At 49.2% G+C, this 23,707-nt stretch overlaps 1 protein-coding gene across 4 annotated transcripts in view; it reads left to right on the top strand.

Annotated features, from left to right (window-relative positions):
- Positions 1-23,707, top strand: part of LOC138480808 (ligand of Numb protein X 2-like) — a 1,017,991-nt gene that overhangs the window by 228,965 nt on the left and 765,319 nt on the right. Inside the window, exon 1 of one of the 4 annotated variants that reach the window (XM_069612556.1) lies at positions 6,391-6,540. The exons of the other annotated variants lie outside the window; for them this stretch is intronic. The gene's annotated coding sequence lies outside the window, so the exon portion shown is untranslated. Of the gene's footprint in view, positions 1-6,390; positions 6,541-23,707 lie in introns of those variants that run through there. 4 annotated transcript variants of the gene reach the window in all.

The following is a 23,707-nucleotide window of genomic DNA, read 5'->3' as shown; positions in this document are numbered from 1 at the left end:
GAGGTGGCGGCTGCAGGAAGCCTGAAAATGAGTTTGGTGTCAACAGCATAGCACTGGAAATTTTAGCAGAAAATGGAAATGCAGTAGGGGAGAGTTGCCAGGTATTGGTTGAGCCAGGGCGAGAGGTTAGACCCCTGGGGAACACCATAGGTAGAGGGGGAGATGGAAGATGGGAAGGACCCAAGTTGTACCTGGGAGGGTCGATCAGAGAGGAAAGGGGTCAGCCAGGCCAGAGCCTGATCAGTGATACCCAAGTTGTCAGACAGTTGAGCAGGGTGGCATGGTTGACTGTGTTGAAAGCAGAGGAGAGATCGAGTAGGATGAGGACAGGGGGGAATGTTGGAGTCCAGGTTGGCGAGCAGATCTTCATGATGTTCAGGAGAGTAGTTTCTGTGCTTCTGGCAGCTCTGAAGCTAGATTGGTGGTCATGGCGAGAGCCAACAAAATCGGAATGAAGGTTAAGCTGGGAGATTGTCAGCTTTTCCAGGAGTTTACCCAAAAAGGGAGTAATGGAAATTGGGCGATAGTTGGCCAGACAAGAAGGATCAGCTGTGGGTTTCTTGAGGAGAGGATGCACAAGGGAATGCTCCAGATGGATTGTGGCAGCCATTCTGGAAAGTTATTCCATACGCCACCAAAAGGTCTTCAAGCCCACATTGTCAAAGCTGAAGCAGCCTAGGTGGCATTTCAAAAAGCCATTCCATGGGCCCCTATTGCAGCGGTAGCTCCCTGGGCTTCGCCGTCAGCCTTCTGTAAGCACTATTGCCTGGACATGAGGTCTTAAGCAGATGCTCAGTTTGGTCAGCTGGTATTGAAAAATCTCTTTGGCTAAATTAGTAAGAGTTGTACCCTCCATCCTTGGGGAGACGTGTACTTCGTGATCTCCCAAAAGTATGGGGGAGACGGGACGTAGGAGTAAGGAAAAGTTACTGTAGTGACTACTGTACTCCCAGCCATAGTCTCCTTTCCTCCATACCCCTCCTCAGCTACATTGTACCAACCTATGCTGGTCCAAAAGGACAGAGGTGAGAGGCCCAGAGGTGGGGGTGGAACCTGTGGCCAAGCATGCGCTCTGGCCCGAGACCTAAAAATAGGACAGAAAATGATTGTGTGGTGCTACAAAAAGCTCTGGTGCCGTCCCGAAGGACGGAATAACCCACAAATATGGAGGCAATGGGACTACGAACTAGGAATACAGTAGTCGCTATGGTTTGTAATTTATCCTTTCCTGTTACTCACTGCAAAAAAGTAGATTTCACATTTGTTAGTAGAAACGAAAGTGGCTCACACAGCGCTCTTTTACTTATATAGACCGCCAATTCATCTATACTGTCAAATTAAAGAAATTGTCTCGTGGTCGGGAATTTGTTGAAATGGCCTGTGCAGTACGATTTCTTTGTACTACTATGTTAGGATTGTGGCTGTAGTTCTGTTGATGACCGCTATTAAAATAGTAAGGAATGTTCATTTGTATTCATCTTTCCTTCTTAACGATATTTGCGAGACTGTTGCCGAAACGGTTTTATTTTCTTGAGCCACTTTATTGATTTTGACATTTTAGTGGAATTCAATTTCGGGATAAATGGCCGATTTGAAGGGAGTCCTAAAACAAAGTATGTTAACATAACAATGGAAAACATGGTTGGAGTTGCGTCACTGGAGTTGACTCTAATGTAGTGAACTTGTAAAACGTAAAAATGGTGGGCTATTTCATGTCGATCCTTTTTAGATTCGTTTCTGTAAAGGAATAAGGGATTTGGAGAATTGTAATTTTTTAATACTATATAGTGGTTGCATAAAGGGTTTTGGTAGCATCCTGAAACATGGAAGGTGCAGAGGAATAACACACGGAAAGAGGTTAAATTGGTTTATCTGCTCTTAATTTACTATTTTAGGATGATTGCATCCCGTTTCATTTAATGCTGTGGTATTTAATGAAGTCATTTAGCTGACATGCCTGCACGCATCCAAAAACCTCCAGTGTGTTAGACATCTCGGTTTCTTTGTGTGCAGATGCATTTGATGGATTTATGTCGTCGGCGTCTAGTAACCCCACAGGGCACAACGTGTTGCATGTTTTTGCTTTGGATTTAAACCCGTATGAATAATCTGTCTGGAGGTTCCCAAAAAAGCACGACTAGACCGTCCACACCTGTAATTAATCGCCTTGTTATGGGGCGGGTTCGATGGACATGACTCAGACCTTCTGAATCGGCTCCCTCTGGCCCAGGTGTTTCCTCTGCAGAATCTCATTTGGACGAGATCCAGAACAAACGTGCGTTTACAATCGGAGCCGCAACAACCGTCTACGCGCTTTGACTAAAGTTATCTTTATGCGCACACGAGACACCGAACTGGCTCGATCTATTAGATGCATTGTGGTAATGGTTAATTTCAAAATAAATGTGAATGAATGCTTTCAAGAAATGCTCCAGCCTAAGAAACTACGGCACACCTGGATCATTATTTAACTAAATTAACAGTTGTAGAGTAGCAGCGAATGCTGCAATTATGTGCTTTGTAAACGAAATATTATTTGTTTAATTTTAGCCTTTAGCTCTGTCCATCTTGAAGGTCTACCACCTTCTTTCTGAGGTATTACAGCACGGCTATTGTCCCGTGTCCTGAATGCTGAGTGTCCATTACCTCGCTTACACGGTAAAATGAAGGGTAGTGAACACTTAGCAGTGCTACGGAAGGTGAAACGGTGTGCATTTAACAATGCCCTAATTCCACATCAGATTATGTGCTTGCGAGTATTGTATTGGTGTCTGTTTGCTTACTTGCGGAACGTGTCTTGCTCCTACCAAAAGCCGGTTAAAGGCCCTATTTGGACAACTTTGGAAGCCTACCTGGCCATTCTGAGTGCCATATTTTATTCTTTTTCTGCTTTAATTTTTGGATGAGACTTCAAAAGTACACGTTTTCAATGGAGTTACCACATCAGACTGTGCAGTCCTGTGTAATGAGTAATAGTTTGAAATGCCAGTTGTACAAGTGGAGTAATGTGGGGTCTGAGAGGTACAATCAAGTGATAAAATGTAACGATGAGTGCACACATTGGGGACACAACTCAAGCTCATATGCCAACTACAGCCTAGACGGACTGTGTATCGCCCACCTCGGATGCCAATAACTTGGGGAGCAAGGTAGCAGGGGTTTAGGCCTCCCCAAATTGAGAAATTTGAAAGCGCAGAACAGCACTCTGCCGTGACACTCGACCCAGCACGATGGAAATGGGTTAAAGCAAGATCCTATCAATTCTCTCACCTGTGAGAGCACCGTGTTAACGTTTAAACAATCGTTAATGGGCAGCAGCAACAAATGTACAGTGGAAGAGGACAGAAGTCTGCCCACATCCATTTATCCCCCATAATGAAGGAAAAAAAGTAAACTGCTGTGCTCAGCTTTTTAGATGGCTCACACCTCCCAAGGAAATAATCTCATTGTGAAACTATATATCCTTGGAATCGTTCTGAAAGATGGATCTAATGGGCATAATGAAATATATCCATGGGGTTCTGGGAGTCCCTCTACTGGCACGAACAAGGCCCATTGACCTGTTTTTTGGGTGTGAATGGCCCACGGGAGAGTCGCAACCAAATCTTTACAATGGGTTAGTGCAGCTTGCAGCAGCTTGCAGCTTGCTTGTTGTGATATGCCCTGTGGCCATCTCACATAACCTCAAACGTTCCATGTTTTATTCCCAGCACAAGTAATGTATAAACGGTGATCCCTATGCTTCCATTTTTTTCAGGATATTTGGCGGCCCAGAGACCTCATATATGTGAGCGTTACCAATGTCAGTATTCACAAAGTAAAGCACAACAGGTGGTGGTCATGCAGGTACTTTGATGGGCATGTTATCCCTCTGGGCCCCATTTTCGACCCACTCTTTAAAACTGTCCTCCAGTTCCCCCAAGTGTCAAGGCTGGCGCCACCTCTGTATCCGAGAGAGGAATCCTCCACTGCTGTATAATGCAAATGGTTTCACATCTATCCCATAATTCTCTGCACTTCTCGCAAGCACAAAATGGAAACTAGAGGAGGCTTAAGGAATGTAAATGCATCGGCTGAAATGAAGTGACCCAGATGAACAATTCTGAATCTTGCAACTGCTCGAACATTGTCAAGTTTTCACAAGTAAGGCCCCCTTTCACAGGGTTGGGCTGCAAACAAAAAGAAGCCTTTGAAGATGTTATCAAACCAGGCCCATATTATACCGATCGTCTGCAATGATCGTAACCATATGCAGGTAGGTTTTAAGGGTTTGGGAGGCAGTGGATCAGGAGGGAGGTTTCCTCCCAACCACCACACCAAAAAAAGTTATTTAGTGGGTTCCGATTCTGTGTGTTTGGCAAGTTTGGTTGACATTGGCTATGAACATAGTTTAGGAAGTATCCTTTACATGGTACCCAACACCAAAGGTCCTCCCAGGACACTCTCCTACTTACAAAAGGAAGAAATGTGTACTAGAGGGGTTTTAGGAATGGAGAATTATAAAGAGTAGGCATCTGTAGAAGGACAAAAATACAAAGGGGGGGGGGGAGAAGCCCTGGGTGGAGAGTGAGCATGCGACAGAAGAGGGAGGATTGGCAGAAGCATATAGCTTAGCAGGTGGATGGCTAGAGGTGCAACAGGGTGTTATGGTAGTGCTCGTTACTCATTGTATGTGTGGGATTGCACTTGTGCTGGATCTAGAATTGTTTGGTGAGGAAAGTGCGTACCTGGAGATCCAAAAGATGGTCTGTCTTTTAAGGCAAGTCTGGGTACTTCATTGGAATACTGTTGAAGTGTGAATGGTTGCATGATATGTTTTGATCGTGTGCTGGTAAATTGCACAAGGGAACAGTGGACACAGTCATGGAAATTTGCACAGGATTTCCTTGTCACGTGAGTTTTTCAGAGCTACTTATGCTCTTCTGATTAGGCTCATTATCAGTGTTGAATGAAACTTGATAAACCCATCTTCCAGGGTACCCTGGACTATGAGGCATATTGAAAAGTGGCCAGAGGTTTGTTTTTAGGATGGCTGCTGGTTTCCAGCCCTGTTGATGTGCGTTCATCCCAAACCACTCTCCACATAGATACCATGTAAAGATACCTGTCTACCTAGACATATACTCACAAGTACCCTACCCAAAGAGCATCTGTCTTGAAGTTATTCAAGTGACTCCCCTACTGAGAAATCGCCATGGCCGCGGCAGAGAAGGATGCACATAGTTGGCCACCGAACCCGCCACCACTCTCTCTCTGCATAAAGTTTCTTAAAATCTATGCGAGGGTTCTGCAACCTTGAGCTTACCAGATTTAGAATCCCATGATCGCTCACCATTTCCAGTGCTGGCGAGGGCTGATGGGAGATGCAGTCCCAAACATCTGGATGCCAAAGGTTCCAGCCCCCTGATCTATGGTCAAACACACTGGTACCAAATAAGATACTCTCAGCCTCATAACTCAACTAAATAACTCGCCAAACATAAAACAAACTGAATGGTACACCTCTACTATCAACGTGCATATCACAGTCCCGGCCAATGCACCAGGGTTATTTTAGGCGCCCTCGGGAAACTCGCATCTCTGCCTTTTACCTAGAATTGCCTAGACACACATGCAGAACTCGGGGTGCTTCTGGTGTGCATGTGTCAACCAGCAGCATTGTTCCTTTGCGCTCCCTTTTTCTTCGTAGCCAGCCCAGAGCAGCCGCGTTCCGCTTTGCGCGGAGTTGCTTGTCAGGTAAAAGCGCTGTGCCGGCGGGGAGAAATGCAGGTGAGGGGACTGAAGGGTTCCCTCTAAGCTGCTGTTTATGCTTGGATAGACAGGCTACTGAATTATACATTTACCCTGCCAGGATCTTGACCGATCCAAGTAAGAATCTCATTTCCTCTTGCAGAGCTGACCTATTCAGCAACAGGAGCCTTCTTTCCCTTTTGTGTGTGTGTGTTGTGGCAGCGGCCTGGAAAGCACGAGAATGGGCACCTGCAGATCACACGCCGCTCGCTGTGCAACCTATTACTGTAATTAAACCGGTCTTTTTTTTTTCTTTTTCTTGGACTATGTAAACCCCGGACTCCCGGAGTGGTGAATACAGCAATTTGTCAAATCTGGCACACTTGTAGAACAGCCATTTCAACTTTTACAAAGAGCAGCTTGTTTGAAAACCTGCGCGCTTGAACTTTGCTCTTTGTAGAACACGTCGTTTCTGTTACTAAAAAGCAGCTTTGAGTCGGATATGCGAGGTGGGATGGATTAAAATCGAGGGAGGCTGGCTGCAATGTGCTGACGAGGCCTGGCTAGACGGGAACGCCCTTGTGAGTGGAAGCTGTGCTTCGAGCCCAGGTGGCATATGTACTTACTCAGTATTTCCATACTGGGGTGAGGGTCGGGCCGCACTTTCCTGGAAGCTGCCTGCTCGCTTTGCACCAACGACGATTTGCTTTTTCCCGTGGATCCTGTTTGTTTCGGATTTCAACTGGGTTCTGCAGCAGGAGAACCTTGTTTATTGATGGAGCACTAGGGGGTTTGCTGAAGGATGCTGAGGTAGGGTGTGGGACACGAGCCCAGGGCAAAAAAGTTGCTGCTTGTGTTACAGAATGCTGTAGTACTCCATAATAACTTGTATATGCATCGGTTTATTGTGCTCTCGCAGTTTCTCCTTACCCTGTTCATTGGTAATCATTTTTATGAACTTGAAGGTAGATTCCCCCAGGCTATTATTGAAGCGCACTTCTTTAAGATGACCTGTTAATGGTCGGTCACTAGAACGTCCCCCTTTTCAGGCCTAGTCTTTCATTTTACGAACTAAGGGTTTCTGTGCGTTGTCTTGGTTAACGCCACTTATAGAATTTAGAGTAACGCACCAATCCTTGATAAAAGGAAAGCCAGCACAGAGAACCTGGTGTTCCCATGATATGGCGTCATCTGGTTACCGTTATGTATGGAGCACAGATTGCTAAAACTGGTGCTCCATCCTATTGTGATCTGGTCTTCTGAATCTCTGATCATTCACCATTAGAATGTATCAAGGTCTTTGTATAGTAAATACCAGTTTGACTTTGTTTATAGTATGCAGTGCAATGATTAATGCAGATCTAAATACTTAAGCACGCCGTGCATGTGATGCTCCCTTGCTCGATGCACCAGTATATCATTCTTATTGTACATTAACGCCTTTCACGCAAGAGTCTCCTGAGACTCTGGCGGTCTGCTGCTCTTCTTGCTAGGTTTGTGCTGCATACTTCCTATTTCAGGAAGTGTTTAGACGGGGTTTAAAGTGGGCCGGGGTTAATTGGGACAAAGCCCTGGCAGTCTCCGAAAAATGGTTCTGAGACTGGGCCCTTCTGGCGCTCTCTAATGTACCCTGGCAGCCGTAGCCGACTAGGCAAAGGCTTTTTTTCCTAAAGCCTGATGCCCTGGCTTATTTGTGAAAGCTTCAGGCTTGAGAAAAGGCCTTTTATCCATAATGGTGGCACCGGCACCTGCCAGGCATCCCTTTTAACCAAGAGATGCCCAGGGGCCGGTACCATCATTATGGAAGAAAAGGTGAGACCACTGGAAGTAGAGGCCTTCCTTTTTTTTTTTCTAAAGCCTGACGCTCTAGCTCGTTTCATGGGAGCACCAGGCTTTAGGGGAAAATCCTCTGCTTCGAGCGGCCTTGCCTTTTCATCCTTAATGTTTGGGCCGTTCCTCGCCAGGCATCCCTTAAACTAGGAAATGCAGCGATCACCTGATCGCTGTATCTGTTAATGGGATGTCTGGTGTGGGGGCAGCGCCACCACTAAGGATGAAAAGATGCGGCGCTGACCCCTGCTAGGCATCGCTTTATCTAAAAGATGCAGGTATCATCCCTCTTGCGAGACTGTTGATCCCTGCAAAGGGATGCCGGGTGGAGTGGTGGCACTTATCTGCAGCCTGTTGGGCCATGCCCCTGAATAGAGCCCCCCCCTCAGTGTGCTATGCAACTTAAGGCACTGTTTGGCCCATTACAAAGCCTCTGAATCTTTCTGGTTTCTTCTTACTTTGAAATGGCCCGAACGATCCTGTTTCCTAAATGAAACTGCGTGTTGGAGTCCTTCGATCAGCTTTTGCAGGAATCCATCGTACACGTTCAGCCTAGCTTGGTTTACAGTCCTGGTTACAGATGAATTTGCTCAAGCTGCTAGAGTCTCAGAAAATATGCCCATGTCCATGAGCTCCTTCAAATTCTTTTACTCATGCTCCAGAAAGTAGTTTGACTTTTCCTTTGCATGGTTGATCCGCTGTAGAAAGTTGTTCCACTTGCATTCATCTTTGGTACAGACCTGGTCGGTTCCCTTCCATACAGTATATTTAGATCCGGTTACTTGATCTTTGTGCTTTTTATTGTTGCGAAGTCTCCTTCTTGCACAGAGATCTGCTTTACAGCTCTTATCATGGCAGGAGTTTTAAATTTCACCTTTTCCATTCTCCACACTGTATCCCTCATATTGATGGTTGTGTCCTCTCACTTAAAGTATCAATGAAGGGACCAGTGTGGATGGAGCCTGCTTTCTCCTCATAATCCAGAAACGGAATATGACTGCGGTCACTTTTAGAGACAACCAATGTGCAGCCACTGCTTCCGTGGTCTTGTCATGGAGTCTGTGCGAAATGCTAATGCCAGTTGAATGTTCTCATTTAATAACCCATTGGCTCTCTTGACCAATCATTTCCTTGGAGGATGATATGTCTGCTTTTGTTTCTGCTTTATATTGCAATATTTAAGTAATTTTTAAATTTTTGTAGGGGCAAGTTGCACTCCGCTGCCAGTCATTTTGTAACCCTTCCCTCAGTACCATCTTCTGCGGTATCTTAATCACGATTGTAGTGGTCGATATTGGGTACAAAGAAAGCTCTGTCCATGTTGATAGTTTTCCACTACTATGCCACATCTTTTTTTTTCTGGGCCCATGGCTTCCAAAGGGTCAGTGACAACAGGACTATTTTTCCCCACGCTTAACGTGGTATTTTTTGTGTTGAAGCACCACTAATCCACATAGAAGCATTTGTCACTGTTTATGCATTCATGGCACTACCTTAATTCCATTGTGACTTCCGTATTCATCTTGGGCCAACAGTAAATTTCATTACCGCCTCCTCATCGTAGATCAATCAGTATGTGTCCTTTTAAATAATGGTTTTCTTCTCGTTCCGATACAGAACCGCTCCTTCTTGATGTAGCTCAGGCACCACTTCCCAGAGGAGGCATAGTTCTTCTGGAACTGATCTTTTATCTGACCAACCGACATATCCATGAATCACTCTAGGCATTGCTGTATCCTGCTGCATTTCCTCTCTCCAATGCTGTTTGCTTACGGTTGCATATTCGTCTTCACAAACCTCACTGATGCTAACAAACACGTTCTTTGAGAAACATGTGGTGATCTTCTGAATTCAGTGGGATGCATGACATGCAGTCCATTTGAAGGTTCCTCCATCCTCGTATTAGAAAGATGGTGAACATTCTTTAAGTTTCTCTGACGTTCTGGCCAACATAGATCCATCCCTGTCCTCCAAAACTATTAAGGACCACATCGATACCCTTGCTCCGGCCCTTGCTGACTTCTGCAACCTATCCTTTGCCTCTGGATCTTTCACCTCCCCTCTGAAGCACTCCCTTGTGCATCCTCTCCTCAAGAAACCCACAGCTGATCCTCTTGTCCAGCTATCGCCCAATTTCCATTACTCCCTTTTTGGGTAAGCTCCTGGAAAAGCTTGCCGCCTCTCTTCACTCTGACTCAGTTGGCGCTCTCCATGACCACCAATTTGGCTTCAGAGCTGCCAGAAGTACGGAAACTGATCTCCTGAACATCCGTGAAGACCTGCTCTCCAACCTTCCCTCTGTCCTCATCCTACTGGATCTCTCCTCTGCTTTTGACACGGTCAACCAGACCACCCTGCTATATCGTCTCTGTGACAACCTGGGCATCACTGATCAGGCTCTGACCTGGCTGACCCCTTTTCTCTCTGATCGACCCTCCCAGGTGCAACTTACGTCCTTCCTATCCTCTATCTCCCTCTCTACCTGCGGTGTTCCCCGGGGGGTCTAACCTCTCACCCTGGCTTTTCAATCAATACCTGGCAACTCTCGCCTACTGCATTTCCATTTTCTGCTCAAATTTCCAGTGCTATGCTGATGACACCCAACTCCTTTTCAGGCTTCCCTCTGCCACCTCCTCGCCTTCCCTCATCTCTGACTGCCTAATTGCCATTCAAAATTGGTGTGCCGCAATTTATCTTTTTTTTAAACGCCAACAAGACTGAGATCCTTCTCATTGGTACACCCCCTCCATCCTTTCCCCTCACTCTCTGGCCGGCCTCCCTTGGCCCTCCTGCCCCTTCCAGCGAAGCTTAGAACCTTGGGGTTATTTTTGACTGCACACTTTCCTTCTCTGCACACATCTGTCTCCAAAAAGTCTAACTTCTTACTGCACCTCCTTAAAGGCGCTCTTCCTTTCCTCTCCTTCCCTCAGAAGCTCCTTGTCTCCCAAGCTCTGATTCTCTCTAGATTGGACTACTGTAACAGCCTCTTTCTAAATCTACATGCCTCTACTCTCCGACATTTACAACAAATCCAGAACAGGACTGCAAGACTTGTCCTTGGCCTCAAGCCCTGGGATCGTATCTCTCCAGCTCTGAAATCCTTTCATTGGCTCCCTGTGGTTGCAAGGATTACATTTAAAACCCTTTGCATTGTCCACAAGGCACTAATCAGATACTCCCTATCTGACTAACCTTGCACGATGCCCTCACAGGCTGCACTACCACTGTTTTGGATCACTGTATTTATTTATTTACTTATTTATATTGTCCTCTTATGCTCTGCACTTTCCAATTTCTCCCTCCTCCCATGCACTTTCCCTCTTTTCCCTAGCCCATGCACTTGCGCATTCTCAATGTCACTGGCCCTGGTAAGATCGTTGTTTGTTTCTCACCCCTGTTCCCCTCCCTTTGCCCGTCGCGCTCTGAAACACCTGTGTATGAGCGCGATAAAAATAAAATATCATATCATGTTATCTTTATCCCTCATCGGTTTAAGATAAATGAACGTTTTTCAGTCCGTTACCAGGAAGAATTTTGAACCCCCAACAAATGTGCAAAAATACTCCACAACCATTGACATGCCAGCATCTTTCTCAGGTGCCGAGTAATTCTTTTCAGCAAATGCTACAATGTTCTCTTGGTCACCTTATTTTTTTTAAATATATATATATGCACTTGCATCTGTATTGATGCATGTACTACATTCAGAATTTAAGGCTGAAGACGGGGGGCTTCCATGATGTTCTTTAACTAACTCAAATTCGTTTTGTTATAGAGATCTTTCTTCAGCAGCATACCCTAAATATTCCACAGCATTCGTCCTGCAGACACACTTTCCGTGTTTCAACCGAATACCGGCTTTTACAGGTTACACAACTCTTTCCAAGGGTTTGAGGGTGTACCTACTGTTCTCCCCATAAATTAGAATGTCCTCTTGAAAATTAGATGTTTTGTCCCTGTAGAGTTTGCATTCCTTCCTCTAAATACTGATGCAGCAAGAGTACAAGCCATATGGCCTGTCAGTAAATTGAAATGTACCATTATGGATTGATGAATGCTGTTATCAGTATGGATGTTTATGTAGTTTGTTCAAATGCAGCACGCATATCAAGTTTGGAAATCACTGTGATGTCACAAAATCAGTTAATACTGCTTAACAAGTAAAAGTGGTTTGCATTTTTTTTATTGAGACTGCATAATATTAGTGCCATGTAGACTGCATAAGTCAATATAATAGTGCAATTCTTTTGATTAGCACTGCTACGCACAGCTACTCGGATGATGGGTTCATTGGTTCTGTATTTATGCAGTTTCTCTAATTGTTTCTGTAGTACTATTCTGTCTGCGGCACATTATCCACATAAACTGGAACGCTCACACATCGTCGGACATAGCAAGATGGCTGCCAGGGAAGCCACGTTCGAAGGGAAAGAAAGGTGTTCCCATGGAAACCTATAAACAACAAACACATACATCGATTTAGTTGAAACCTCGCGTACAAGGTTCCCGTGGCACGCTGTCTGGGTAATGCTTAGAAGCAAGTTAAGACATTATAATCTGCAGAGCGACTCGTTGGCACAATTAGGAGAGGCTTCGTTATGGCTTCCTCGTGGATATGTATGCCGCGTTCCACTGTTGACAAAAAAAGCTGTCTGGGCAACACTTGGAAGTGTCATATTGACGTCTCCAGGACAACAGGGGCGTGAGGGAGCGGGGAGGAACGGGAAGTGACACGGGAGGGTGGGGAAACGGCAGTTGAAGTTGAATGTTGAATAAAGACACACGTAGTTTGCAGATCTCCGCGTCCGACTCTTTATTTGCTGCGACACGCACCCCACATCGCGCCAGAACATAACAATGGTGACGAGGGCGGCTGTACAAGCGGAGCGACTCTCATGGTGAGAGCACCGCGGTCCGCCCGACACGACCACACAACGGAAGGCAGAGCCCACTCAGCTGGCCCACAACACGCAGCCCAGGCCGCGACGACGAGCACAGGTAGAGGAGCCGGTAGCCCCGCCCGCAATCCTGAAGGCAGACCGGGCCGCGGCGGTGATCGCAGGCAAAGGAGCCGGGAGCCCCGCTCGCAACCTAAGGCAAGCAGAAAGCACGGACTGCACCCGGAGCATGTGCTATCATGGGGGAAAGCACCCGCGCAGCTCCAGGCCCCAGGGAGGGGAAGAAGCGCGCACATTAAACACGTGGGCCCAAGGATGGTTGAGTCCCATTCCAAGCCAGCACAAGGTCAGGGGACGCTGCACGACATGTGGGCACACCCAGGGAAAGTGCATACACACGTGGCGCTGTAGGTACCCTAAGGGGTGGAGAACAATGAGATGGTGCTCATGCCTCACGAGGCGCCCATCCAACGTCTGTGAGAGGCTGAGCCACGTCCTGAGCAGGACACCTCACCCGGACCCCACAGCCCAGACAGATGGTGCTCGTGCCCCAGCGGCGGCCATCAAGAAGAGAACCACTAACAACCCAGATTCAGCAAGTGAACGCTTTCCAAACAGAATGTCGGGTCAAGACGATGGACAAGGAGCGCAAGCTCAAGGAAATGGGCCCCCAGCGCCAGCAACACCAGATCACGTGCCATACCAGCTACCAGACACACTAGCAGCCCAGATGCCGGGAGAATTTGACGTGACAGATACAAGCAACATGGGTCCCAGATGGACCAAATGGATCAGGGCCTTTGATCTCTACATGGGAGCCACAGGACCAGTAGCAGACGCAAGGCAAGTGTGCCTCCTTAAACTGGCTGTAAACTCTGCCACACGAGACATCGACGAAATGCCCCAAGATTCTATAGACTCAATCCAAGATCTCAAAGATGCGCTGGCAGCCTATTTTGCGCCACACACCAATGTTGACTACGAAAGACACTTGTTTCACAGCACCAAACGGGCAAAAGGGGAGACCATGGATGCATATGTGATGAGATTACGCACCAAGCTAAAACACTGCGACTTCGCAAACTACTTGAATACGGAGGCCTTGAGGTCACAAATCATATCAGGGTGTGAATCACAAGCCTTCCGCAGGAAACTACTCCAGAAATCCCACACACTCGAAGAAATCCTAGCGCTTGCAAGGGTTGAAAGGGCCATCGACTCTCGTAGAAAGCTTTGGGAACACCAATGCCGGAGAGAACCTAAACAGACTGCAGCTAGAGAAGACGTCGTAAGAACTTTTCTTTTACAAGTGCGGGTTCGAGTATCCGCATGAAGGAACATGCCCCGCAGTCGGGCAACGCTGCACCTCCCGTGGCGAAGGTAATTTCAAGGCAGTATGTAGGTTATTTCGAGACCGAGGAAGAGACCGACCCAAAGACAATACGTCCCGCCAAGAAGCCGATAAACCGATACGGGGTGTCGTCTAACGCCAACCCAGCCCCAAGCACCTCCAACACCCAGACCCAATCTCCGGGTGACCAGAGAGACAGACTCTGGGGAAGACTGACATAAAAGGAGAGAAAGGAGATTCGTAATGCGCGCATGACCCGAACGCAGATCAAGAAGACACGTGCGATACTTGGTGGAACAATCCCCCACGAGTCTGACCCCAGCTAATCCGAGAGTGACCAGAAACTGTCACTGCCAATGTGGTAAGTGAGAATCTACTTTGAACTGACCCAAAAACCCAAGCTCCATCCAGCTACTGTTGACATATACGCCTACGGAGCCAAGACACCCTTAATATGTTTAGGACAATTCAGTGGGCTCTGCTGCTACGAAGGGCAAGAAATGAGAGTTCCGATGCACGTTCTGGCCACAGAGACAGACAGCGGATGCGTTTTGAGTTTTAAGGCGCCCGCTGACATGGGCCTAATACACATACTCTACAATATAATGGTCCACAAGTACATAGACACGGTAGAAATGATAAACTATCTATACCCAAAAATATTCAAAGGAATCGGAAGACTCAAGAACAGGCAAATCAAACTCCACTTGGACAGCTCCATCTGCCCTGTAGCTCAGCCATGCCTCGGAATTCCAGTTAACATTCAAAAAGTTGAGGATGAGCTCCAGAAACTACTGGAACAAGACATCATGATGAAAGCAACTGGTCCCACCACATGGGTAGCTCCAATCGTCCCCAAGAAGGGATCCGAGGCCATTAGACTATGTGTGAACATGCAACGCCCAAATCAAGCCATCAAAAGGGAGAGATAGCCTGCGCCCCGGATCATAGATATGATCGACTTATTGAATGGGGCGAAAGTCTTCTCCAAGCTTGACCTGCAGAAGGGGTACCACCAGTTGGTACTACACCCAGAGAGCCGCAGCATAACTTTTGTCACCCACGTCGGCCTCTTCAGGTACAAAAGATTAGGTTTCGGGGTGTCTTCGGCGGCGGAAACATTCCAGGCAGAGGTCCACACCATCATAAAGCACATCCCGAACTGTCAACTATTTGTAAGACATTCTAGTATTCGGAACCGACGTGAAAAACATGATGAGACACTCTTGAAAGTCTACAAGGCCCTACATGATGCCAATCGTACTGCTAAACAAGGACAAATGTGAGTTCCTCAAAAACGCATTAAAATTCTTTGGTCATGTCTTTTCGGAATCGGGAATGACCCCAGACCCGGACTAAGTTTCGGCCCTGAATGACACTTCGGCCCCAACCAATGTATCTGAACTTGGATCCTTTCTGGGCCTAGCGAGCTACTGCAACCGATATATTCGGGACTTTGCGTCGGTCAGCGAGCTGCTTAAGAGGTTGACACATCAGGATGAAAAATTTGAGTGGACCAGTGAATGCCAAAAGGCCTTCGAAACAATAAGGGAAAGTCGCACAAGCGGAAAACATGTCATACTATGACCCCAATAGGAAGACGGAGCTGACGGTTGACGCCAGCCCCGTGGGTTTGGGAGCCATCCTAGCGCAACTCGATCCACGGGACCCCTCACAGAAACACATAGTGGCGTACGCAAGCCGCAGCCGGTCCATCACCGAACAGGCGTACTCTCAAACAGAGGAGGAGGGACTCGCCGTTGTATGGGCTTGCAAACATTTCCATTTGTTTCTGTACGGGAAACCGTTCCAGGTCGTCACCGATCATCAAGCCCTACTATTTCTGTACGTCAATCCACAAGCCAAAATGCCTCCCCGAATCGCCTGGTGGGGGCTAAGCCTACAGGACTATGCATCCAATATCATCCACAGGCCAGGAAAAGGTGAGAACCCCGCCGACTTCCTGTCGAAGACCACGGGGGAGAGCATACCAGAACCATCGGTGGCTGACAGATACCTAAGATACCTCGTCCACCAGTCCACACCGGAGAGTGCCAACATGGAAGAACTCGTCGGAGACGGAGAGTGACACAGCCTGTCGCATCATCCTGGAAGGATTAGTCTGGACAATGGCGAAGAGCCAAAGAAAATGGGAGAGCCGCAGGAGGCCAAGTAAAAGTGGACGTGGAATGGCTCTTACTAGTGAAAGAAGAGCTGGCAGTGTCCGAAGACCACCTGCTGCTCAAAGACTGCAAACTAGAGATCCCCGAAGCCATGAGGGCGAAAGTCATCAATCTAGCCCACGAGACCCACAGGGGCATGGTCTCCACCACCGCCAAAAGGTATGGTTTCCTCACATGGACACCCTAGTAGAGGCCGCACTTAAAGCGTGTCCCACATGCTGCCTCATCACACCAAATCGGCACCCATAACCCCTACTCTGTCAGAGCTTCCACAGAAAATATGGGAGGCCATCGCAGCTGACTTCTTTGGACCCTTTGAAGGAGGAAAGTACGTTTTGGCTGTGATGGATGAGTACTCACGATGTGCGGCTGAGATCATCCACGGCTGCACATCACCTCATGCCGGATCTCGACCACATGTTCTCAGCTTATGGAGTACCTAAAGTGCTCAAGACAGATAACGGGGCCCCGTTTTGCAGACATCAATTCCCCCAATTTACAGATTACCTCAGATTCCATCACAGAAAGATCACTCCCCTGTGACCCCAAGCCAACGGGATGATCGAACGAGCGATTTATGGCCAATCTCAAGCGAGCCCTGCAAGTTGTATTCTTGACAGGACAGCCATATGAACAGGTATTGAACCAGCTCCTGAGGGACTACCGAGCAACACCTCACAGCACGACATAGGAAAGCCTGTGCCGAATTAATGTTCGGGTGAAACACGCAAACACGCATCCCCCAAGCTGAAACAAGTAGCCCACGTCCCACTCTAGACCCGGAAGTCAGAGAGCGAGACGAAGCAGCCAAAGCCCGAATGAAAGAGTACGCCGACAGCCGCAGACGGGCACAGGTATCCCAAATTCAGGTAGGAGACCTGGTGGCAGTATGTCAACCGTCAACCCACAAGCACATGGCAGCTTTTCGTGAAGAGCCCCTTTTTGTCATACAAAAGAGAGGGTCGATGGTCACCGCGCAAGTGTCAGGAGGACCGGTCATGAGAAACTCGTCCCATTTCACAGAACTTCCACAAACGGGAACTAGACGTCTGAGTGGGAGAGTGCAGGCTCACCTAGATTATGAATCTGACAACCCTTACGTAGGGGACTAGTGGGACTCAGATGAACCAGAACCAGACGAAGGACAGGAAAACACTGAAAGCGGAATGTCAGAGGCCAACCCCGGCACAGCCGCAACGAGCCTGGAACAGACCTCGTTGATGGATCGAGGAAATGGACTAGAGCCCCATCAGACCGCCACCTGTTGCGAAGAGTCTGGTAACTGTTTAAAAAAAGGGGGGAGATGTCATGTTGATGTCTCCAGGACTACAAGGGAGGGAGAGAGGGAGCGGGGAGGAACGGGAAGTGACGCAGGAGGGCGGGGAAAAGGCAGTTGAATGTTGAATAAAGACGCACGCAGTTTACAACTCTCCGCGTCCGACTCTTTATTTGCTGCGACACGCTTCCCGCATCGCACCAGACAATAACAGGAAGTAAGTTGAGACAAACTCCCTGATTCATGGAATTATTCCCAAAAATTCCCATACCTCAAACAGGGATTTTCGGGCAGAATGGCGCGCTGTGTGTTTTACGCACAAAAAATACCATGTATCGGGGCAAAATACTGTTGAAGACCAGCGCAAGCACAAATGTAGAGCGCCGCGACCGCAATGGCACAATTACAGGCCTTTTGCGGTCTTCTCGTTGATAACAATGACGGACATCAGCCCATTTCAGAGGGAGCCGAACGCGGCGGTAGAGCAGTCGTTTAGAGACAACCGGAATGGTGACATTGAGAGGTGCCTGGAGACAGAGCCAGTTTTCAAAATCTGTTCTCTTAACTAAAAGTAAAATTATCTTCGACAATGATGCTGCACTAAATTGCTGTTATCCCTACCAGTTTAGTTGTAGATATATGGTTAACCTATTATAAAATATAGATCTAGGTTTTGTAATTTATATACTCCTACGTCCTGTCCCCTTTCCTCCATACTCATGGGACATCTCTCCGTCCTGTGGGACGGGACCGCAGCACTTGGTAAAAAGCATCCACATTTTTTCCAAAAATGTGTCCTTCCTCTTTCTTGCGTGGGGCCCGGCACGCGGCCGTAACTCCGCCCTTCTTGGCTCTGCATCGCCCAACAGTTCTTTTCTCCGCTTGATCGGGGCCGGACGCACTTGCATCCTCTGAAGTTTTTCTTCCCTTTTTTCCTCTCTGGTTCTTGCTAGTGTTCATTTACTGGTCTGTCTGTCGTTTAAAGAGCTAGACTTTCCTGATTGTTCGTGTCATCGTCGCTTCGCGAGGATGGATCCCCATCCTCTTTGTTTAGAGTGTTTGGGTCCGGATCACCGTTGGGACTCCTGTTTTTACTGTGACTCCCTTTCGGTCCGGGCACTTTAACATCGGTTGGAGCGGTGGAAAGAGGTGTTCCGATGAACTCCTCCTTCACATTTTCAGGCGTTCATCGACGAGAAGAAGAAACGCCCGGTAAATTCTTTACTTTTCAGAGCACCCCGGCCGGGGGATACTTTTCCGGGTTCCTCTCGGGCCGGGAGGGGCGTTGATCGCTCCGTCACCGGGGTTCGCCCTGAGGTGCACTTCGGGCCTAATCATTCTACCAGAGTTTTCTCCGAGGGTCTCCGTAAGGGGCCTGTGAATACAGGAGTACGCTCCGAGGCCCCTCCTGTGGGGGTTGTTTGTAGACCTAGTTCTACTGAGTCGTGGGTTACCGGAGCTCGCTCTGAGGCCTGTGTCGGCTTCCCTTAAAGATAAGACCGGGGTTCGCCCCGAGGCCTTGGCTGGGCTTGTTACCGAACGGATGTTCGAGGCCCGCGCGGATAATGCTTTTACCGGGCTAGGTCTGAGGTCCCTCGTTCAGAGGCTAAAGCTACCAACAGTTCTGAGAGGCCAGTCAAGGCTTTGTCGGTGAAAGCTGTTGCTCACCGTTTGCGCTCTTGTGGTGACACCAGACCTGTTGAGGGGGCAAAGAAGCAAAGTTCTTCTTTTACCGGCAGTGCCGAGGTCCTTCCTTCGAAGGCTCAGTGGCGGTTGGTATGTCACAAAAACATTCCAGGCCTCATAGTACCGGCTCTGCCGAGGTTCCTTATGTTAAGGCTAAGATTAAGACCCCTGATCCATCGACGGCGACCCCAGCCTCACTACCTCGCGTGCCGCAGTTCCCCTCAGATGAGGACAAAATGGCACCTGTTCCCGCCACGACCGCGATGGCCATTTTAGGTGCTACCCCTACAACTACGCCATCGGCCTCTGGTGTAGGGCTTGGTCCCTTGTGCGCATCCTTACCGGCCGGTTTATGATTGGAACGCCTGGATGCCTCTTCCGCACAATGTTTTGTTGTCCGCGGGGGCGGCACCTTTGATTTATGTGGATATGTCGGTGGAGGGGCCGGTGTGGCACCCTTCCCTGCTACGTCCTTGGATTTGGCCACCTCATGAGAGGCCTCCTCAGGTTCCGAAACAGTCTCCGGAGGACGCCTTTTTCGGTAAATTTAAGCGCTTATGCGCACCGACCCCTTGAGGGAATATTTCAAGGGGCTTTTCAGGGAGATATGTCCACCTACGCCTTGGGCTCCACCCGTTCCTCCGGTGGTTCCGCCAGGGCCTCCCTTGCCCGTGGTACCTCCCCCGGCTCTTCCGCCTTTGCCTCCATTGTCCCCAGTGGACAAGGCATGCCTGACACGGCTCAGCAGGATCCTGACCTGTCAGATGACCCTCAAGGCGATAAGGACAACGATCAGAGCTTTTCATGACTGGGTACTGGACATGAGTTTCTTATACGTTCCGGTGCCCGAAGCACCCGCTCTGCAGGAGGGCGTGCTTTCTGGGGCGTTCACTATGTCTCCCTTGGAGCGTACCGGCCTGTTCCTGCAGAAGGATGTTCTGGCCGAGGTCCGAAGAGTCTGGGAAAAGCCACATTCAGGACTTTTTGTCAATAAGATTGACGCGAGGTACAGGCTGCATTCTTCGGAAGAGGTGGCCCCGTCGTCTTGTCCGCCTCCCTCCTCCACAGTGGTGGCTGCGGCCACTTTGCAATCCAGACCTGCAGCATCCTCTTCCACGACGGCTACTCACCTCCTGGGTAAGGAGGACAAGCTCCTTGACTACCTAGGGAGGAAAATGTTTGCCAACTCAGCTTTGCAGCTCAGGCAGGCCAATGCTGAGTTGATAATAGCGGGGGCTAATATGCAGATGTGGAAAGGTCTGTTGGAGTTTGAGGAGCACATCCCGGTCGAGAAGTTGGAAGACTTCAAGGGTGGCCTATCAGATGCCAGGGTCTTGGTCCAGGATCTCCTGGAGGCTGCGGCTCATCACGTAGACACCTCGGCTCGGGGCCTTATGCTGGGGGTTGATACCTCACGGCAGGCGTGGCTGAATGCCACTAAATTTTCAAAAGAAGTGCAGGACAAGGTGTTGGAACTTCCGTTCGATGGTAAGGAGCTTTTTCATTCTACAACAGATGTAGAGCTCACCAAGAAGGATACCACTCAAACAGCTAAGTCAGTCTCTGGGCTTTGAAAGGAGCCATAACCAGGACAGACAATGTCACATAGTCGACCCTCCTCTGGCTTTAGGGGCTTCCTCGACTGCAAATCTCGCAGAGTGGATACCCCTGTGGGGAATAGCCGCCGTAGGCAACAACGGATGCGTTTTTTCTCCCGCTCTTCAGCCTCCTCCTCAGGTTGAGGTGGCACCGCCACCGATAAACCTACTAAATGAGGGTTTTCCGCGCTCGCACGAGACCCCGGTGGGAGGACACATTGCATCTCATTGGGAGGCCTGGCAGGCCATCACAGAAGACAGATGGGTCTTGTCAGTCGTTCGAGCGGGCTTCCGCTTACACCTACCCCACCCTGCAACCCTCCTTTTCAGCTGTCTGGCTCGCCCTCCCTCAAAGCCGAGGTGCAGAAACCTCTGGACTTCAGAGCTGTGGAACCCGTTCCCCTCGGGGAGCGAGGGGAGGGCTTCTACTCCCGGCTGTTTACGGTGCCGAAACCCAACCAGGCTGGCCTGCCCACCATCCTAGACCTTTCCCAGTTCAATATTTTCCTACCCCAAGAGAAATTCAAGATGATTACGCCCAGCCAGATACGCTCCTCCTTGCAGACGGCCGACTGGCTCAGCATTGTGGATCTTCAGGACACATACATGCATATCCTGATTTGGAACCCACACAGGAGATATCTGAGCTCAGCTCAGCGTGTCTTTACGAAGATGTCGGTGATTGCGGCCTATATTCGTCTCCAGGGTATCCATGTGTATCCGTATTTGGACTGGCTCTTACACAGCCCTTGTCCGCTAACAGCAGCGAGCAATCGCCAGTCTCTCCTTCAGCTCCTGTTCCATCTTGGGCTGTCGGTGAACTGGCGGAAATCTTCCATGACGGTCTCGCAGGACCTGATTCTCCTGGGTTTTCGCTGAAACACGATCGACTGCAGAGTGTACCTGACCGGGGACAGAATGGCAGATCTGTTAGCCACGTGTCAGATGTTTGCGCAGTCGGAGAGCATGTCGGCCTGGTGGTTCCAGAGGCTTCTGGGCCTCATGGCCTCATGCGTGTTGGCTCTTCCTCTTGCTCGTCTCAAGATGAGACGGACTGAGATGGCTCTTCGGAGTTCCTGGCGTCAGGCTGTGGACCCGGATTCCAAGCAGATAATGATTCCGGATTCCATGAGAGTGGACCTGGACTGGTGGTCATCTCTCAGCAACCTGTCGGTGGGTGCGGGGTTTCAGGACCCAGCCCCCACGGTGACGATCATGACAGACTCCTCCCTTCTGGGGTGGGGTGTGACGTTAGATCATCTTCAGGTCTCGGACCTCTGGTTGCCTCAGGACAAGCTCCTGCACATAAATCATTTGGAGCTTCTGGCGCTCAAGGCGTTCAGACCGCTCATTGCCAACAAGGTGGTCCGCATATGCACGGACAATGTGGTGTCAATGTATTACATCAACAAGCAAGGGGGAACAAAGTCTTCCCCCCCCCCACCCCCTTGTGGACCTGTCTATCCAGATATGGGAGTGGGCCTTGCTTCATGGTGTCTGGCTGCTTGCAGTACACATCCCGGGCCAGCTGAATGTCACAGCGGATGCCCTCAGCCGGCGGACAGTGGTCAGCTACGAGTGGGAGTTGAAGGCGGAGGTCCTCTCATGGATTTTCTCGCGTTGGGGCACACCGGAGGTGGACCTCTTCGCTACGGCGGTAAACAAGCTTCCTCAGTATGCCTTCAGAGGGGGGCTGGGAGCCTCCTCTCTGGGGGATGCTCTTGAGATTCCATGGCACAACATGAGAGCTTACGCCTTCCCGCCTCTGCCTCTAGTTAACCGGGTAATTTGGAAGTTGAAGAATTCGGTGAACTGCTCCCTTCTACTCATAGCCCTGTGGTGGCCGGCCAGGTTTTGGTTCTCAGAGCTTCAACACCTGTCGGTGTATCCGCCAATCAGGTTACCAGTAACTCCCAAACCTCTTCACCAGGGGGAACAGCAGCTGTGGCACCCCTCCCCTCAATCGCTCAGCTTGGCTGCATGGTGCCTGAGTTCAAGTCTTTAGAGCATATGAATTTGTCTGCGGATAACATGCGTATTATCCAGGCAGCCAGGAAACCCTTGACCAGATCTCAGTACAAGAGTAAATGGCTCAGGTTCAGTCATTGGTGTTTGGAGAAGAAGTTGGATCCAAGGGTGGCCACTGTTGACACGGTGCTGTCTTTCGTGTCCTCCCAAGCAGAGTCAGGGGTTCATGTTATGTCATGCAGGACTTGTCTCAGCGGTTTCCGCTTATCTTTCTACAGACCAGTGTTCTTATTCCCTGACTAACCCAGTGGTGAAGAGGCATTTACTGGCTTGACACGCCTCTACCCTCCGGTTCGTAATCCGGACCCGCCGTGGGACCTAAATGTGGTCCTGATGGCGCTATGCCATAAACACTTTGAACCAATGGCTACTGTGGACCTCAAGTACTTGTCCTGGAAAGTGTCCTTTTTGGTCGCCGTTACGTCAGCAAGGAGAGTGAGTGAGCTCCAGGCATTGTCGGTGGAGCATCCTTTCTTGGTCTTTCACAAGGACAAGGTAGTCCTTCGGACAAACCGGCCTTTCTGCCGAAGGTTGTGACCGAATTCCATCTGAATCAGTCGATTTCCCTACCGGTTTTTTTCCGAACCCTGCCTCTGAGGCTGAGAGGGTTCTACACTGTCTTGATGTCCGAAGAGCTCTTAAGTTCTACCTGGACAGGACTTCCGAGCTGAGGAGTTCTTCTCAACTTTTTGTGTCCTTCGGTAACCCTCAGGGCAAGCAGGCGTCTAAGGCAACTATTTCTCGGTGGATCGCCGCCTGCATCACGGAGTCTTTCACCGTCCAAGGGCTGAAACCTCCCAAGGGTATTCATGCACACCTGGTGCGGGGCAAGGCAGCCGCAGTTAGTTGCCTTTCAGAAATATGTCCCCTGGGAGTCCATCGCTAGGGCAGCTACTTGGGCCTCCCCATCTGATTTCTGTAAGCATTGTCTCGACATGAGCTCAAGGGCTGATGCTCAGTTTGGTCAGGCTGTGCTGAAGAACCTGTTTCAGTGAGGGGTATTTCCATCCACCCGTAGTTCCTGTAAGGAGTGCTTGGGAATCTCCCATAAGTATGGAGGAAAGGGGACGGGACGTAGGAGTATTACCAGGTTACTCACCGTAGTGACCACCTTACTCCTAGACCAT

This window comes from Ambystoma mexicanum, chromosome 5p, assembly GCF_040938575.1.
Source record: "Ambystoma mexicanum isolate Mex_15411 chromosome 5p, UKY_AmexF1_1, whole genome shotgun sequence".
Classification (NCBI taxonomy): domain Eukaryota; kingdom Metazoa; phylum Chordata; class Amphibia; order Caudata; family Ambystomatidae; genus Ambystoma; species Ambystoma mexicanum.
The sequence above is the reverse complement of the archived record's forward strand: the minus strand, read 5'-3'. Positions and strand labels throughout refer to the sequence as shown.